The sequence below is a fragment of the Nycticebus coucang genome, chromosome 1, assembly GCF_027406575.1.
Source record: "Nycticebus coucang isolate mNycCou1 chromosome 1, mNycCou1.pri, whole genome shotgun sequence".
In the NCBI taxonomy this organism is placed as follows: domain Eukaryota; kingdom Metazoa; phylum Chordata; class Mammalia; order Primates; family Lorisidae; genus Nycticebus; species Nycticebus coucang.
The window spans coordinates 75,469,353-75,488,026 of NC_069780.1; the positions used below are offsets into that span (position 1 = coordinate 75,469,353).

General features: G+C 37.8%; 1 protein-coding gene across 1 annotated transcript in view; it reads right to left on the reverse strand.

Annotated features, from left to right (window-relative positions):
* Positions 1–18,674, reverse strand: part of IQCM (IQ motif containing M) — a 474,905-nt gene that overhangs the window by 76,559 nt on the left and 379,672 nt on the right. The gene's annotated exons all lie outside the window — the stretch shown is intronic.

Genomic DNA, 18,674 nt, shown 5'->3' on the forward strand with positions numbered 1-18,674 from the left:
GTTTTTTTTTTTTAGTCTAATGTATTACTCCCCAATTTTTATTGTTCAGTTAATTTCTAACAAAAATTAAAGAGTAAAAAATTTCCTAAAATCTTCAAACATTATCAGTTTAGAGCAGTGTCATTAAAACTATGAGGAAATCAATTTAAGACATCCAATGAATATAATTCATGGTGCATCTTCTAACATAACTATATATTTTTATTTGCCATGAAACAACAGACTCATATTAATCTGACAAAAATGTTGAGTAGGTGTAGAGTTCCTCAAACTAGAACTACTGAAAGAATTAATTTCCTAGGCTGTGATTTTTAAGAAAATATAAAATGCATCTGCTATGACTGAATTTTTATTGACAAACATTTATATAGCACATGTTATGTGCAAAGAATTGTTCTGAGTGCTTTAAATTATTAACAAATTTAGTTTTCATACCATCTGTAAGGTAGATCCCCTTATTATTTCTTTTTACATGAAGAAACCAAGACTCAGAGAACTTAAATAAGTTGTCAAAATCTCACAGCCTACAAATGATTCAGGAAACATTCATAAATCTAAAGAAGCTTTAATATGCAAATAAATCTTTAGCAATTAATCATGACGTAATTAATAATTAGTAGATGAGGCAACTGAAAGTAAAAATTAAATTGTAGAATGAAAAAACTCTAGTATGGGCCAGGTGTGGTGGCTCACGCCTGTAGTCCCAGCGCTGTGGGAGGCCGAGGCGGGTGGATTGCCTGAGCTCAGAGGTTCAAAACCCATATGAGCAGCAGTCAGCCAGAGTAAGACCCCGTCTCTACCAACAACATCAAAAACAGCCAGCACTGCAGGAGAAAAAAGAAAATCAACAAAAAAGGAGTACTTCAAACAAACATGAACAAGCACACTGAAATTAAAAATAAAAATAAAAATAAATTAAAAAAAAAAAAAGAAAAAACTCTAGTATGGCCTTTGGCCTTCAGTTTATAATTCTCGTTTTTGGTTTATAAGCCAATGTACTGAATTTTAGTTAAACAGTAGTCTCTAAAGGATTTAAAGTGACCTTACCAGGAAATATTTTAAAGAGAAAAAAGAGATAAAAAAGAGAAAAAGAGATACTGATGTCAATCTCCATTTATAACCCTGTTACATTTTTCCCTTCTTTACTCTTATTTTCTTTTATTGTGCTAAATTGCATTATTTTCCAGTAAAAGTAAGTACAAGGCAGTGTGGTATTATGATTAAGGAAGTAGATTTATTGGTGAGAGGTGTGCCAGGTATCAATCTATTGCCTCACAGCTCCAACTCCATCCTTCATTGTCCTGCTTGTGAGACTACAACATTTCTCCCTTGCTATATGGCACCATTTTAAGCATCAACCATAGAGGACAATGGCAAGAACTAGAGAATGAAAGGGCTGTTTCTGGTTCTGGTGTTTTTCATGGAAGGCTCTTGCAGTGCCCCAGTGGCCAGCTGGGCAGGGCACCTTTTGAGCAGTTTATCTGTCATGCTATAGGCTACCCTGCCTTTCCACCACTATGAGCTTCCTAGAGAATTCCATGGTACAGCACCTTCCCATGAATGGGTTCCTTGTGAGTTTTACAGCATGATATCTCCCTATGGACAATTTCCTGTAGAATTCCAGAAAGTGGCCTCCCCACAAGCTCTAATAAAATGTCTCCCTAGTGAACTCAACCAGTCACTGGGCCACAGGTGGAGGAACATCTGGATCCCCAGGAGTGGGCTTCCTTAAAATTTATTATTTTCTTAGGTAATCTGCCTCAGACCAAGGAGTTAACCACTTTTTATATCTTCTCTTATTGATTCATAGATTTCTTTTTACCCCTTAGGGGACAATCTCAGTTTATAGAATCCCTGTCAGAGTTAATTCTTCTTTTCCTATTCAAATAACTGTTTATTTTCTTTCTCTTGAGTGGACCCTAACTCAAATAGATAGACCTGGGTTCTAATTCTTGAACCAGCATTAACAGATTTTGACATACAGTCATGCTTTATTTCACATAAACCACATAAAGATGTTTCAGTCAATGATGGACTGTATACAAAACAGTGGTCCCATAAGATTATAATTGAGCTGAAAACTTGTTAATGCCTAGGGACATCATAGCCACTATAACATCATAACACAGTGAATTTCTCATATCTTGGTTATGATGCTGATATAAACCTGCTATGCTTTCAGTCATACAAAACTATAACACACACAATTATGTAGAATACATAGTACTTCACAATGATAATAAATGACTATGTTACAATTTTAATCATGAACTTAGATGTAATTTTTCTACTTAATAAAAAAGAACTAAAAAACAGCTTCAGGCAGGACCTTCAGAACTCCAGTCCCCAACCTCATGGGCCAGAGACCAGTAGTGGTCCAGGGTGTGTTAGGAACAGGGCTGCACAGCAGGAGTGAGCTGCTGAGTTGAGCGAGTGCAGTTTCATCTCTATTTACAGCCACTCCCCATTACTTACATCACCACGTGAGCGCCACATCCTGTCAGACAAGCTGCATTAGATTCTCATAGGAGTGCAAACACTTATGTAAACTGTGCATATGAGGGATGTAAGTTGCATGCTCCTTATGAGAATCTGCCAGATGATCTGAGGTGGATATGTAATGTGCTTGAATTATCCCCAAACCATACCCCTGTTCCTGTGGAAAAATGGCCTTCCATGAAACCTGTTCCTGGTGCCAAAAAGGTTGGGACCTCTGCTTCAGTATGTATTGTAGTAGGAGGCATTGTCATCAGAGGAAATGATAGCTCCATGCATATTATTGCCCCTGAAGACATTCCAGTAGGACAAGATGTGGAGGTGGAAGACAGTGATAATGACGATTCTGACCTTGTTCAGCCTAGCCTAGTTTGTGTGTCTCTGTCTTAATTAAAATTTTAAAAAGTAAACAAAAAATTCAAATTAAAATAGAAGAAAACTTATAGAATAAGAATAAAAATTATCGTACTATTTTTGTTTTATGCTAAGTGTTATTTCAAGAGTCAAAAAGTTGTTTTTCCTCAGGACCTTCCTACGGAGACTGTGAGCATTTGCCTGGAAATCTACGTTAGAGAAACTGTATTATGCTGCAGAATTCAGCCTTTGACTATCATTGTGATAATGGGCGAGTTTGCCTACCTACTCTGAGTTTAACGACCTACTATGTTAGAAGCACTTTTAACAATTTGATAGGCAACTTCTCATGCTAATGTGACCGAACCGCGCCCAACTGATGATCCTTTTTGTAGGAAAGATCAGAGTTTCCAGATGCACAACTTCAACACAGATCCAGAAGTGTTTATCTTCTTAGTGAGTAATTGAACTGGTGGCCTAGGCATAAATTTGACTACAGCTGATATAGTTATCATTTATGATAGTGATTGGAACCCCCAGTCTGATCCTCAGGCCCAAGATAGATGTCATAGAATTGGCCAAACAAAGCCTGATGTGGTGTATTGCCTTGTCACAGCAAATACTATTTATCAGAAAATTGTGGAAAGAGCAGCTGCTCAATGAAAACTGGAAAAGTTGATCATCCATAAAAACCAGAAAAAAATGCCCAGGATATAAAGAGGCTCCCATCCAGAAGGAGAGTTAAAGGACAGAAATTTAGCAAGTAATCTGGTGGATTAGAGCTGCAATAAGAGAGAAGATTGAAGAACACACATCAACCCCACTGAGGTGAGCTGCGACCCCAAGGATACAAACAAAAGGTACAAAATCCATCACCAAGCAGACGGGAGTCCCCTTCCCCATGAGAACAGTTCAGAGTGCCCCACAAACAAACGAGCAGAGTTCACAGTTCTTCCCACTACACTCCACAGGAGAGACCCTCTAAAAACTGGACCTACCTCTCCTACTAGGGGGCCACAGCATTCTCCTGCCAGGCATAAAACTGTTAGAATGGTATATATTCTCTACCTGCAATTCTGAGCTACCAGCACTCCCCTCCACTCTCATTCTGTGGTCTGGAGGCCTGTCTCCCAAGAGATCAGATTCTTGGGTGATTTCTCGAGGAGTGTGGACAGGGCCTAGACTACAACTGGTCAGAGCTGATTCTGCGGTACAGGAGTGAGGAGAGGACAGTTGGCTGAGAGGGAACCACACCGAAGTGGCGGTGCCCCGAGGTGCAGAGCACCAGGCATTTTTGGCAACAATAGGGCTCACTCCCGGATATTCCAAAGCCACACCCTCTGTCTCACTGGGCAACCAGAGGATGCCAGGCATCTTCTCAGGTGGCAACCACTGTGGAACAGATCTGGGACAGAAACGCAGGCCCTGTGAGTAAAGGGTTTGACTGAAGTGGATACCAGCCTGGGTGGAGTGCAGGGACTAGAAAATGCACATGCAAAGTCGGGAAATTCCCAGGGCAGGGCTGATCCAGAGGACCACTTACTGAGCCTAAGATGTACCTGGCCCTCAGGGGATTGTCAGCCTATCGACAAAGGAAGGCAGGAGGCTAGAACTGAAAACTAACGAAATACAAACCTGCAGGAGCAAAGACAGGGCTTGAGGCACAGGCTCTGGGGACTCAAAACACCTTATCTTCTGCAGGGGAATTTAGCGGGGACAGAAAGAAATTCCTGCAAAGTTGTTCTGTTCTGTTCTGTCAGTAACTTCAATCGGGGGTGGGGCTGGAACAGAGTGAACACCCTCCAGCCTCCATCAAGTGCCCAAGGTTGTCAGGCATCACCTCCCCCTACTGGATAGAGGCAGAGTGCAACAGCCTACCTGAGCAGATATAGATTTCCTTCTGATTCAGGCAGGTGCAAAACCCTGGAGTATCTGTTCACTAGAGGCAACTGGGTCACAGCCCTGTGGGGCTACCAGTGACTGGGTGTGAAGAGGTGCAAGGTGGGGAAAGAGGCATCAATCTTCCCAGACTAATCTATTTGCTGGGTGGGTCCTCCTGACTTCATGAAGCAATGGAGCAAGTCACATCTGAGTTGCCACCAGACCCCTGCAATCCAGTTGCCAGAGACCTTTTAAACTCTCCCATCTGACACAGGTGTTCACTGACACAATTGATTTGGACCTTTTGAACTGAGCCAATTGCCCTAGGACTATTCAAGTGGTGCCCTGAGTGTGTGGTTGTAGGAAGGTTTGATTTTCCTTTTTCAATTGTTTCCTGGGTGGGGCGGGGTGACTTAATTGCTGGTATTTCTCCACAGCTGAGACTTCAACCCAGAGTAACTGTTTCACTAGGGTCAAATGGAGACCAGCTGAAATCAAGACTGAACCACTTAGCCCCACCACACCAAACATGTCCCCAGTATCTCAGGCCATAGCACTGTACGGGTACTCGACAAAGCTCCAGGGGAAAAATTAAATGGTGTAAAACAATCATGGGGCAGAATCAGCAGAAAAACTCTGGTAACATGAATAACCAGAATAGATCAACCCCCCCCACCAAGGAAAGACATGGCAGATGTAAATGAAGATCCCATTCATAAACAGCTGGCCGAGATGTCAGAAATCGAATTCAGAATTTGAATTGCAAACAAGATTAATACAATAGAGGAAAATTCAGAGTTAGAAATTTGAGGAGCAATTCAAAAGTCAGAATTAGAAATTCAAGGAGAAATTCAAAAGTGGTCTCAAGAATTTAATGAATTTAAAGACAAAACCACCAACAATTTTGATGCACTGAAGCAAGAATTTGCAGCCCTCAAAGATCTGAAAAATACAGTAGAATCCCTCAGTAACAGAGTGGAGCAAGCAGAAGAAAGGATTTCTAACATTGAAGACAAGGCTTTGAACCCTCCCAAACTCTCAAAGAGGAAGAGAAATGGAGAGCAAAAACAGATCAGTCTCTCAGAGAGCTCTGGGATAATTCAAAGAAGGCTAATATCTGCCTCATTGGAATCCCTGAAAGTGATGAACTGGCCTCACAAGGCACAGAGGCCCTTCTCCATGAAATTATGAAAGAGAATTTTCCAGACATGCCAAGAGATTCTGAAATTCAGACAGCAGACAGTTTCAGAACCCCAGCACCACTCAATCCAAATAAGACATGCCCCAGGCATAACATAATTAACTTCACTAAAGTTAATGTGAAGGAGAAAATTCTGAACACAGCCAGATGAAAGAAATCCGTTACCTACAAAGGAAAGAATATTAGAATGACTGCAGATCTTTCTGCTGAAAATTTTCAAGCCAGAAGAGGGTGGTCATCAACTTTTAATATCCTAAAACAAAATAACTTTCAACCCTGGATCCTGTATCCAGCTAAACTGAGTTTCATTTATGATGGAGAAATTAAATACTTTAATGACATTCATATGTTGAAGAAATTTGCCACAACCAAACCAGCTTTTCAGGATATTCTCAGTCCTGTCCTCCATAATGACCAGCCCAATCCTCTACCACAAAAGTAAACTCACTCAGAAACTTTTGATCAAACTCTAACTTCCACAGTGGAGAAAGGATTAAAAATGTCCAGTGGACTTGTGAAAAACATGATACCCAAAATATTACCAGACTTATCAATATTCTCCATTAATGTGAACAGCTTAAACTGTCCTCTAAAGAGGCACAGGTTAGCTGACTAGATACAAAAACTCAGGCCACATATTTGCTGCATACAAGAGTCACATCTTACCTTAAAAGATAAATATAGAATCAGGGTGAAAGGATGCTCGTCTATATTTCAGGCAAATGGTAATCAGAAAAAAAGCAGGTGTTGCAATTCTATTTGCAGACACAATAGGCTTTAAACCAACAAAAGTAAGGAAGGACAAGAATGGTCACTTCATATTCGTTAAGGGTAATATTCAATATGATGAGATTTCAATTATTAATATTTATGCACCCAACCAGAATGCACCTCAATTTATAAGAGAAACTCTAACAGACATGAGCAACTTGATTTCTTCCAGCTCCATAATACTCAGAGATTTCAACACTCCTTTGGCAGTGTTGGATAGATCCTCCAAGAAGAAGCTAAGCAAAGAAATTTTAGATTTAAACCTACCCATCCAACATTTGGATTTAGCAGACATCTACAGAACATTTCATCCCAACAAAACTGAATACACATACTTCTCATCAGCATGTGGAACATACACCAAAATCAATCACTTCTTAAGTCACAAGTCTAACCTCAGTAAATTTAAAGGAATAGAAATTATTCCTTGCATCTTCTTGGACCACCATGGAATAGAAGTTGAACTCAGTAACAACAGGAATCTGCATACTCATACGAAAACATGCAAGTTAAATAACCTTATGTTGAATGATAGCTGAGTCAGAGATGAGATTAAGAAGGAAACTGCCAAATTTTTGGAACAAAAGGACAATGAAGACAGAAATTATCAGAACCTCTGGGATACCGCAAAAGCAGTCCTAAGAGGGAAATTTATAGCACTGCAAGCCTTCCTCAAGAGAATGGAAAGAGAGGAAGTTAACAACTTAATGGGACATCTCAAGCAACTGGAAAAGGAAGAACATTCCAACCCCAAACCCAGTAGAAGAAAAGAAATAACCAAAATTAGAGCAGAATTAAATGAAATTGAAAACAAAAGAATTATACAACAGATCAATAAATCAAAAAGTTGGTTTTTTGAAAAGGTCAAGAAAATAGATAAACCTTTGGCCAACCTAAACAGGAAAAAAAAAAAAAGTAAAATCTCTAATCTCATCAATCAGAAACGACAAAGATGAAATAACAACAGACTCCTCAGAAATTCAAAAAATCCTTAATGAATATAATAAGAAACTTTATTCTCATAAATATAAAAATCTAAAGGAAATTGACCAATACTTGAAACCACATCAGCTTCCAAGACTTAGCCAGAATCAAGTGGAAATGTTGAACAGGCCAGTATCAAGTTCTGAAATAGCATCAACCATGCAAAATCTCCCTAAAAAGAAAAGCCCGGGACCAGATGGCTTCATGTCGGAATTCTACCAAACCTTTAAAGAGGAACTAATACGTATATTACTCAACCTGTTCCAAAATGTAGAAAAAGAAGGAAGACTACCCAACACGTTCTATGAAGCAAACATCACCCTGATCCCCAAACCAGGAAAAAACCCAACAAGAAAAGAAAATTATAGGTCAATATCACTAATAAATGTAGATGCAAAAATATTCAACAAGATCCTAACAAACAGAATCCAGCAACACATCAAACAAATTATACATCATGACCAAGTTGGTTTTATCCCAGGGTCTCAAGGCTGGTTCAATATACGTAAATCTATAAGTTTAATTCAGCACATAAACAAATGAAAAAACAAAGAACATATGATTCTCTCAATTGATGCAGAAAAAGCTTTTGATAATATTCCGCATCCCTTCATGATCAGAACACTTAAGAAAATTGGTATAGTAGGGACATTTCTTAAACTTATAGGGGCCACCTAGAGCAAACCCTCAACCAATATCACATTCAAAAGAGATAAACTGAAATTATTTCCACTCCGATCAGGAACCAGACAAGGCTGCCGATTGTCTCCACTGCTCTTTAACATTGTACTGGAAGTTTTAGCCACTGCAATTAGGAAAGTAAAAGCGATCAAGGGTATCCATATAGGGTCAGAAGAGATCAAACTTTCACTCTTCGCAGATATGATTGTATATCTGGAAAACGCCAGGGATTCTACTAAAAAACTCTTAGAAGTGATCATGGAATACAGCAGCATTTCAGGTTTCAAAATCAACGTTCATAATTCGGTGTGAATTATATATACTAACAATAGTCAAGCTGAAAAAACAGTTAAGGACACTATTCCATTCACAGTAGTGCCAAAGAAGATAAAATATTGGTGAGTTTATCTAACAAAGGACATGAAAGATCTCTATAAAGAGAACTACAAAACTCTAAGAAAAGAAATAGCTGAAAATGTTAAAAAATGGAAAAACATACCATGCTCATGTCTGGGAAGAATCCACATTGTTAAAATGTCCATATTACCCAAAGCAATATACAATTTTAATGCAATCCCTATTAAAGCTCCACTGTCATACTTTAAAGATCTTGAAAAAATAATACTTCATTTTATATGGAACCAGATCAAACCTCGAAGAGCCAAGACAGTACTCAAAAATAAAAACAAAGCAGGAGGAATCACACTACCAGACCTCAAACTATACTATAAATCGATAGTGATCAAAACAGCATGGTACTGACACAAAAACAGAGAGAGAGATGTATATAACAGAATAGAGAACAAAGAGATGAACCCAGCTACTTACCATTATTTGATCTTTGACAAGCCAATTAAGAACATTCAGTGGGGAAAAGATTGCCTATTTAACAAATGGTGCTGGGTGAACTGGCTGCCAACCTACAGAAGACTGAAACTGGACCCACACCTTTCACAATTAACTAAGATAGACTCTCACTGGATCAAAGATTTAAACTTAAGACATGAAACTATAAAAATACTAGAAGAAAGTGCAGGGAAAACCCTTGAAGAAATCAGTCTGGGCAAGTATTTTATGAGGAGGACCCCTCCTCCCCACCCCCGGGCAATTGAAGCAGCTTCAAAAATACACTACTGGGACCTGATCAAACTAAAAAGCTTCTGCACAGGCAAGAACACAGTAAGTAAAGCAAGCAGACAGCCCTCACAATGGGAGAAGATATTTGCAGGTTATGTCTCCAACAAAGGTTTAATAACCAGAATTCACAGAGAACTCAAACGTATAAGCAAGAAAAGAACAAGTGATCCCATTGCAGGTTGGGCAAGGGACTTGAAGAGAAACTTCTCTGAAGAAGACAGGTGCACGGCCTACAGACATATGAAAAAATGCTCACCATCTTTAATCATCAGAGAAATGCAAATCAAAACTACTTTGAGATATCATCTAACTCCAGTATATTAGCCCATATCACAATATTCCAAGACCAGAGATGTTGGTGTGGATGTGGAGAAAAGGGAACACTTCTACACTGCTGGTGGGAATGCAAATTAATATATTCCTTTTGGAAAGTTGTTTGGAGAACACTTAGAGATCTAAAAATAGACATGCCATTCAATCCTATAATTCCTCTACTAGGTATATACCCAGAAGACCAAAAATCACATTATAAGAAAGATATTTGTACCAGAAAGTTTATTGCAACCCAATTCATAATTGCTAAGTCATGGAAAAAGCCCAAGTGCCCACAGATCCACGAATGGATTAAGAAATTGTGCTATATGTACACCATGGAATATTATGCAGCCTTAAAGAAAGATGGAGACTTTACCTCTTTCATGTTTACATGGAAGGAGCTGGAACATATTTTTCTTAGTAAAGTATCTCAAGAATGGAAGAAAAAGTATCCAATGTACTCAGCCCTAGTATGAAACTAATTTATGGCTTTCACATGAAAGCCATAACCCAGTTATAACCTAAGAATAGAGGGAAGGGGAAGAGGGAGGGGAGGGAGGGGGGAGGCTGGCTGGAGGGAGGGTGATTGGTGGGATTACACCTGCAGTGCATCTTACAATGATACATGTGAAATGTAGTAAATGTAGAATATAAATGTCTTAACACAATAACTAAGAAAATGCCAGGAAGGCTATGTTAACCAGTGTGATGAAAATGTGTCAAACAATCTTATAAAACCAGTGTTTGGTGCCCCATGATTGCATTAATGCACACAGCTATGATTTAATAAAAAAGAAAGAAAGAATCCCAAGGAGGGGGTCATAAAAAAAAGAAATAGTTTAAGTAAAATACTATTTTTCAAAAAAGAAAAAAAAAAAGAGTCAAAAAGTTAAAATCAGGTTCATATCTTATGCTCACATTTTTATGGGGTATTTGATTTTTTCTGGAGGATTTGCTTATAAATTTGGGTTATTGGCTCTTTAGCAAGCAAATATTTTCTCTCATTTTGTAGGTTGTATATTCGCTCCATTGACAATTTTGTTGGCTATGTAGAACTCTTTAACTTAATCAGGTCCCTTTTGTTAATTGTTATCATCGCTGTGATTGCCTTTGGGGTGTTCCTCATAAATTCATTGTCTGGGCCAATGTCTGAAAGAGTTTTTATAACCCTTTCTTCTAGAATTCTTTCAGGTTTATGGTTTAAGTTAGGTTTAAATTCTTACATTCTTAGGTGTCAGTTTGTTTGAAGGTTGATTCTTAGGTACCCCCATGACATATATCCTCAAAAATAAGTTTTGGAAGGCTGTGTACAGGAAGGGTCACAGTAGAAAGCAGTGGCTCATAAGGAGTCAGTGGCAAAGGAGAGTGGTGGGCTCCACCTCCTGGGGCCTTCGGATCTAATTCCATCCCACCAGCTTTAGCTTCTAAAGGTCTCAAAACCCTGCTGAGCAGTTCACTGCAACAAGCTGTCGCATCCCTCTAATTGGCCCTAGAAGGTGCATGGTGAACTCCACACCCTGGGTCCCCTTAAACTGATATCAGCCTGCCTTTTTTAGTATCCAAATTGTCGTTGCTGAGCAGACTACCTGTGCAGCAAAGCCAAAACTGCTTTGCTTTGTTGTGTCTCAGAGGAATGGGGTGAGCCCCACAACCTGGGGCCTCTGAACTTGACATAAGCCCTTAGATTAGGCATCCATAGGTCCTACTAATCTACTGAATGGTCAATAGAACAAGTAATCACGTTGCATCAGCCGATCCTGGAATAGGAGTGGAGAGCCCTGTCCCTTGAGCTTATGAAGCTGATACCAACATACCAGATCAAGCAGCCTAACAATCCTAAAACACAGTGAGTAGCCAGTGGAACAAAGAGCTGTTGCTTCATTGGCAAGTCCTAGAAGTAGCATATAGAGCTCCTGAATTTCAGGCAAGTGTTGCTATCACCAGCCCATATGACTGGGAATCCAAATGGCCCCAGAGCCTACCTGCTGTCAGATAGGTATTCCACTTGATCAGCCCAGAGTCTGACCTCCAGGCCCCAATTGCCTCCTGTGAGCCATCTAGGGGAGCCCAACCAGAATATCTCTCAAGAATGATTTAGGAACACCCTAGCATTTTAGCTTAAAATTTAAAAAATAAAATAAATGGAAAATGAGGTAGGAATCAGTAGAGGAAGCTTGGCAACCTGAAAATTCAGAGCAGTTCAACTCCCTAAATGGAGATACAGCTGAGAACACTATGTATAGAGAAACTTTCAAAATGACAAATAGAATTCAGAAATTATGGGTATCCCTGTCTTTAATCTTCTTAATCAAAGCAACTTTCAGCCCAAGATTCTGTATCCTGATAAACTAAGTTTCATATTTGATGGAGAAATCAAATCTTTTATTGACAAGTAAACATTGAGGAAATTCACCACTATAAGATCAGCTCTCCAGGAAGTACTCATACCCATACTTTACACAGACCATCTCACAATAAACCCTCAGCAAAGTAAAGACACCCAGAAACTAAAGGGCAAAGCCTAGCTTCCACAATGTCCCAAGTGATAAAACTCGGCAACAGACCTCCACAAAACAAGATAAACATAACTCCTCCACCATACTTATCAATTCTCTGAATAAACGTGAATGGCTTAAATGGCCTCCCAAAGAGGCACAAGCTGTATCACACAAGCCAAGAGTTGATGTCTTTAGGAAACATATCTAAGCTCCAAGGACAAAACAATACTCATTGCAAAGGGTTGGAAAACAATATTTCAGGCAAATACAAATCAGAAGAAGGCAGGTGTCACAATACTATTTGCAGATATATCGGGCTTTAAAGCAACAAAGAAAGTCAAAGATGGTTAACTACCCTGTTTCCCCGAAAATAAGACAAGGTGTGCTCCCAAAGATGCGCTAGGTCTTATTTTCAGGGGATGCCTTATCTTTCCTGTAAGTAGGTCTTATTTTCGGGGAAACAGGGTATATACTGGTCGAGGGAACAATACAAAAGAAGGCATATCAATCCTAAATATCTATTTACCCAAATTAAATCCTCCCAGATATATAAAATGAATCTTAACTGGTATGCACATATGATACCCTGCAACACTATAACACTATAATACAGTGTGGGGACTTCAACACACCTCTCACAGAACCAGAGAGATCCTCAAAGCAGAAACTTAACATAGAAATGATTGACTTAAACATGACTCTAGAATAAATAGAGTCAAGTTAACAGATATATACAGAAACTTACACCCCAATATGTGTTCTTCTTATCAGCTTATGGATCGTTCTCCAAAATCAATCATAGCCTAGGACACAAATCAAATCTCAACAAATTTAAAAGAACATAAATTATATCTTGTATCTTTTCAGACCATAATGAAATAAAAGAACTGAACTCAAAAAAATATATAAATTTCCAAAGTCATGGTAACTAAACAACCTTATGCTAAATGACAGCTGGGTCAAAGAAGATATAAAGAAGGAAATCATTTGATTCCTCAAAGAAAATGGCAATTAACCCACAAGTTATCAAAACTATAGAATAATGCAAAAGCAGTCCTAAGAGGAAAATTTCTTGCATTATATGCCCATATCCAAAAAAGAGAATACAAATCAACAACCCGATGACTCATCTCAAGGACCTATAAAAGGAAGAGAAATCTAACCCAAATCCTAGCAGAAGAAAAGAAATCACCAAAATCAGATGAGAATTAAATGAAATCAAGAACAACAACAAAAAAACTATTGTAAAGATTAATAAAAGTTGGTTCTCTGAAAAGATAAATAAAATTGATAAACTTTGGTCATATTAAGTAGAAACAGAAAAGTACTATTTCTAAAAACCTCAATTGGAAACAAAAAGGAGAAATAAGAATAGATATCTGAGAGACAGAAAGATTGTCACTGATTACTACAAAAAAATCCATGCCCAGAAATTTGAAAATGTAGAGGGAATGGACCAATGGAATCATGCCACCTCCCTAGACTTAACTAGAAAGAATTAGAACTCTTGAACAGACCAATATCAAATTGCAACAATAAAAAAGCTTCTAACAACAACAATAAAAATTACTAAAAAAAAATCTTATACCGGACAGTTTTACACCAGAATTCCAGGAAGTCATCAAAGAAAAGTTACTACCTATATTGTAGAACCAATTCCAAAACATTGAGAAGGAAGGAACACCCCTCACTTCCTTCTACAAAGCAAATATCACCCTGAAACCAAAAGTAGGTAAGGACTCAACAACACAAAAGAAATCTACAGACTAATATCATTAATGAATACCAATGCAAAAATACTCAATAAAATTCTAGCAAATGTAATACAGCTACACATTAAAAAATATATACATCAGGTGTGCTTTATCCCAGAGATGCAAGGTTGGTTCAATATACATAAATCCATAAACATAATTCACCACATAAATAGAAGCAAAAACAAAGACCATATGTTCCTCTGAATAGATGCATAAAAAGCACTTGGCAAAATTTAGCATCCTTTTTTGATAACACTTTAAAAAAATGGCATAGATGGGACATTGCTTAAACTCATAGAAACCACATACAATAAATCCATGGTCAACATCATACTAAATGGAGTAAAACTGAACGAATTTCCACTTAGAATTGGAAACATACAAGGATGTCTGCTCTCAGCACTACTATTCAATATAATGCTAGAAGTCCTCAGCCAATACAGTCAGGCAAGAAAAGGATATCAAGTGTATCCAAATGGAGACAGAGCAGGTCAAACTTTCACTCTTTGCTGATGTTATGATCTTATACTTAGAAACCGCTATGGACTGAACGAGATTTCTGGAATTGATCAAGAAATACAGTAATATTTTGGGATATAAAATTAATATCCAAAAATTAGTAGCCTTCTTATATAGCAATAGTAGTCAAGCTGAGAATTAAAGAAAAGACACAATATCCCTCACAGTAGCTTGAAAAAAAAATGAAATCCCTTGGAATATACCTAACAAAGGATATGAAGGATCTCTACAGAGAGAACAATGAAACTCTGAGAAAAGAAATAGCAGAAGACATTAACAATTGGAAGAACATATCATGCTCATGGTTGGGAACAATCAACATTGTTAAAAAGTTTATACTACCCAAAGTGAACTACAGATTTAATACAATCCCCATTATAATACCAGCATCATACTTTGAAAAGGCTGAAAAAATAGTTCTTCATTTCGTATGGAACCAGAAAAAAAAAATCCCAATGGCCAACACAATTCTAAAAATAAAAACAAATCTGAAAGCATCACGTCACCAGACTTCAGGTTAGACTACAAGTTTACAGTCATCAAAATGGCATGGTATTGGCATAATAATAGAGATACAGACCTATGGAATAGAACACAAAATCTAGAGATGAAATCAGCCTCATATCACCATCTGATCTTCAATAAACCAAACAAAAGGACAGACTGGGGAAAAGAATCCTTATTCAATAACTGGTGCTGGGAGAGCTGGTCAGCATATATAAAAGACTGAAACTAGACTCACACATCTCACCACTTACAATTGACCCAATATGCATAAAATATTTAAATCTGAGACATGATATGATAAAAACTCTAGAAGAAAATGTGGGAAAAACTATTGATGATATTGGCCTGAGGTAAGATTTTATGAATAAGACCCCACTGGCAATCGCAGCAACACCAAAAATAAATACATAGAACCTGATCAAGCTTAAAAGCTTCTGCACAGCCAGGGGCACAACAATTAAAGCAAATAGATAATCTCCAGAATAGGAGATGATATTCACGTGTTACAAATCTTCATGGTAATCAAGGGCTCATAACCAGAATCTACAGAGAACTCAAACTAATCAAGAAGAAAAGAGTAAACAATCTCATTTATCATTAGATAAGAGACACGAACAGAACTTTCTCCCAAGAAGACAGATGAATAGCCAACACACACATGAAAAAATGCTCAGCATAACTAATCATCAGAAAAATGCAAATCAAAACCACCCTGAGATACACCTAACCCTAGTGAGAATAGCCCACGTCACTAAGTCCCAAAGCTGCAGATGCAGGTGTGGGTGCAGAGAGAAGGGAACACTTACACATTGTTGCTACTATTGTTAACTAATACAACCTCTTTGGAAAGAAGTATAGAGAATTCTAAAAGAGCTAAAATCAGACCTTCCATTTGATCCTGCAATCCCATTGCTAGGTATCTAACCAGAAGAAAAACGTCATTTTATCATAAAAACATTTGCACAAGAATGTCGATCACAGTTCAAATCACAATTGCCAAGATGTAGAAACAACCCAAATGTCCATCAACCCATGAACAAATTAATAAACTGTGGTCTATATTTACCATGGAATACTGTTCAGCCCTAAAAAAGATGGAGACTTTACATCTTTGTTATTTACCTGGATTGATCTGCAGAACATTCTCCTAAGTACAGTATCTCAAGAATGGAAAAGCAAGCAACTCTTGTTCTCAGTACTAAGCTGAAACTAGTAGATCAACAACTACAGGCCCACATGAGAGAAAAACACAATTAAATTCAAGAAGTGAGGAGGGAAGAGAGGAGGGAGGGTGATTTATAAGGTCGTACCTAATGTGTATAATGTAGGGGTATATGGCATACTTGCTGGGGGAAGGACTGAACTATAACTCTGACTTTATCTTACAAATGCAAATAATACTACCTAACTGTATGTACCCTCGTTGTAACATGAAATTTAGAAAAAAAATAAAGAAATTAAGCAGTAGAGATTGGTGAGCATCAGGTAACTTTTTCAGTTGTGAAGGAGCCTAAGGATGGACTACTATATCACAAGGAATAATATAGCTAAAGCAAATCCAGTTCTGAATTTTTCCATGACACACAAAATAAGAAAACAAAATATAGCAGACGTTCTCTCTTTTAAACCCTAAAGAAGAAAAAAATAAAATAGGAGAAACCAGGATAATAGCATCTGTCAGTCTGAAAAGACCAAATTGTACTTACAGCTTCTCCTCTCCTCAGATTTTATGAATGTCTGATACTTTTAGCTTAGAAAAGATGTTTAAGAACATTGTTTGATGGGATTATGCTTATTATAAATTTTAATAAAGTATTTTACTTTTCATACAGGCAAATACCTCAACTTCAGGCAAAATCAAATGCCTACACAAAAATCTAAGTAATGGTGAATACTGAACTGCTGGTTTATCCTTACTGAAGATTAAACAGAAACACTTGAAGTCAATGGAGGGCTGAACTTGCCAGGATGTGACATAGTGATAAGTGTAACATTAGGCATTCATTTAAAGTTTGTAGCACAGTCTGTTAATTTCCCATTTGCCCTTGAGTAATGCAAATGGAGCCTTGGAGCTTACACCAACAAGGCATCGTAATTTTTTAATGATTGTATGTTCCTTCGTAATATCAAAGTTGATTACAAATAAACATTTTTCACTTATAGAAACATATAGATTATAAAACATGTTCTCTTTTTATTTTATTACATATGCCATCCCAAGATAAAAGCAGGAATTTAATATCAGTTGTTGTAATTGCTAAATTTTGCTACTTATGGATCACCTGCTTTACGATATACTGCTAATTCAATATTGCCATATTGAATTTAGATGTGGCAGTATGACTCTCAGAACTCAAAAGAAAAAGAATTCTTTCTTTCCCCTTCCTCACCAAGACACATATGTAGTAAAAATCTGAAGAACTTGAATATATGTGTCTACATTTAGTTCTGTGACAAAAGCCTACACAGAATTTGTGTAGCTCTTTACAGCTCCCACATCAACCAGCTGGTTAATTTACTTCATTGCAAGGCAGTGGCAGTGGTTGGGAGCAGAGGCAGTGGAGCTGCACCATTTAGGCATGAATCTGGATCTGTCATCTATAGTTTGTGACCTGAAGCAAGTTAGCTAAGCACTATCCGACCCAGTAACATAGTAAAAATGTCCACATTATAGGGTCATCATGAGGACTAAATAGGTTAAGTCAAGTCTTTATAAGAACACTTAGTCCATGGTATTATTTAAATATTACTTATTACCATGATGATGCTCTTTATTCAAAATATGCTGGTACAGTCTCTATCCTATTTATATAAAAACAGCAAAATCCTGTCCACCGTACCCCCCAAGACATCTGTCTTGTGCTCTGAGTGGATGGATAAGTAGAGTCACCCTGAAGTCTTTTCTTTTCTGGTCACTCCTACAGGTCAGTGGTTCCTACTGGATACCGACCAGCACCCTGGGGTTTCTATCATTTGCAGAAGGTTAATCGCTCATGGGCTATTAAGCGACATTGTCATGACCTTCCTTGTTATTAAAGCAATAACAAGGAATAACATATTTTCTTGAGGATAAGACATTAAAAATTTTGATAGGCCCACCCTTTTATATGTCATTAAGAAATATAAAGGACTAGCAATTTAATTGTCATGTGCCCTATTTGTAACACGGAACCTAATTTCAGAGACATCAAATATGAAAATAAACAACTGAGAGTTAAGAAAATACAGCACAATCAAGATAGTTGCCAAATTGGCAACTGCAGTTGATTAACAAATAGGCATCTCAAAGTCTCTGTGCCAAAGCCTGTCCTATGCCAAGGTCACTTGTCTCAGTCAATAGCCTCTATCTCAGTACTACCTAGAAAACTAGGACCCTCTAGTACCCTCACCACCACTTCCACCATCCTACACCAATTATCACCTATTTTTATACAAACACTTTAGACTCCAAAAGTTTTCTTGGCCCATTCAATTTTGTCTCTAAACAGCAGCTGGAATATTTCAAAAATGCAATTTCTTTCCTATTCAATCATTTCATGATGTACTTAAAATAAATCTCTGGCCCCTTCATTA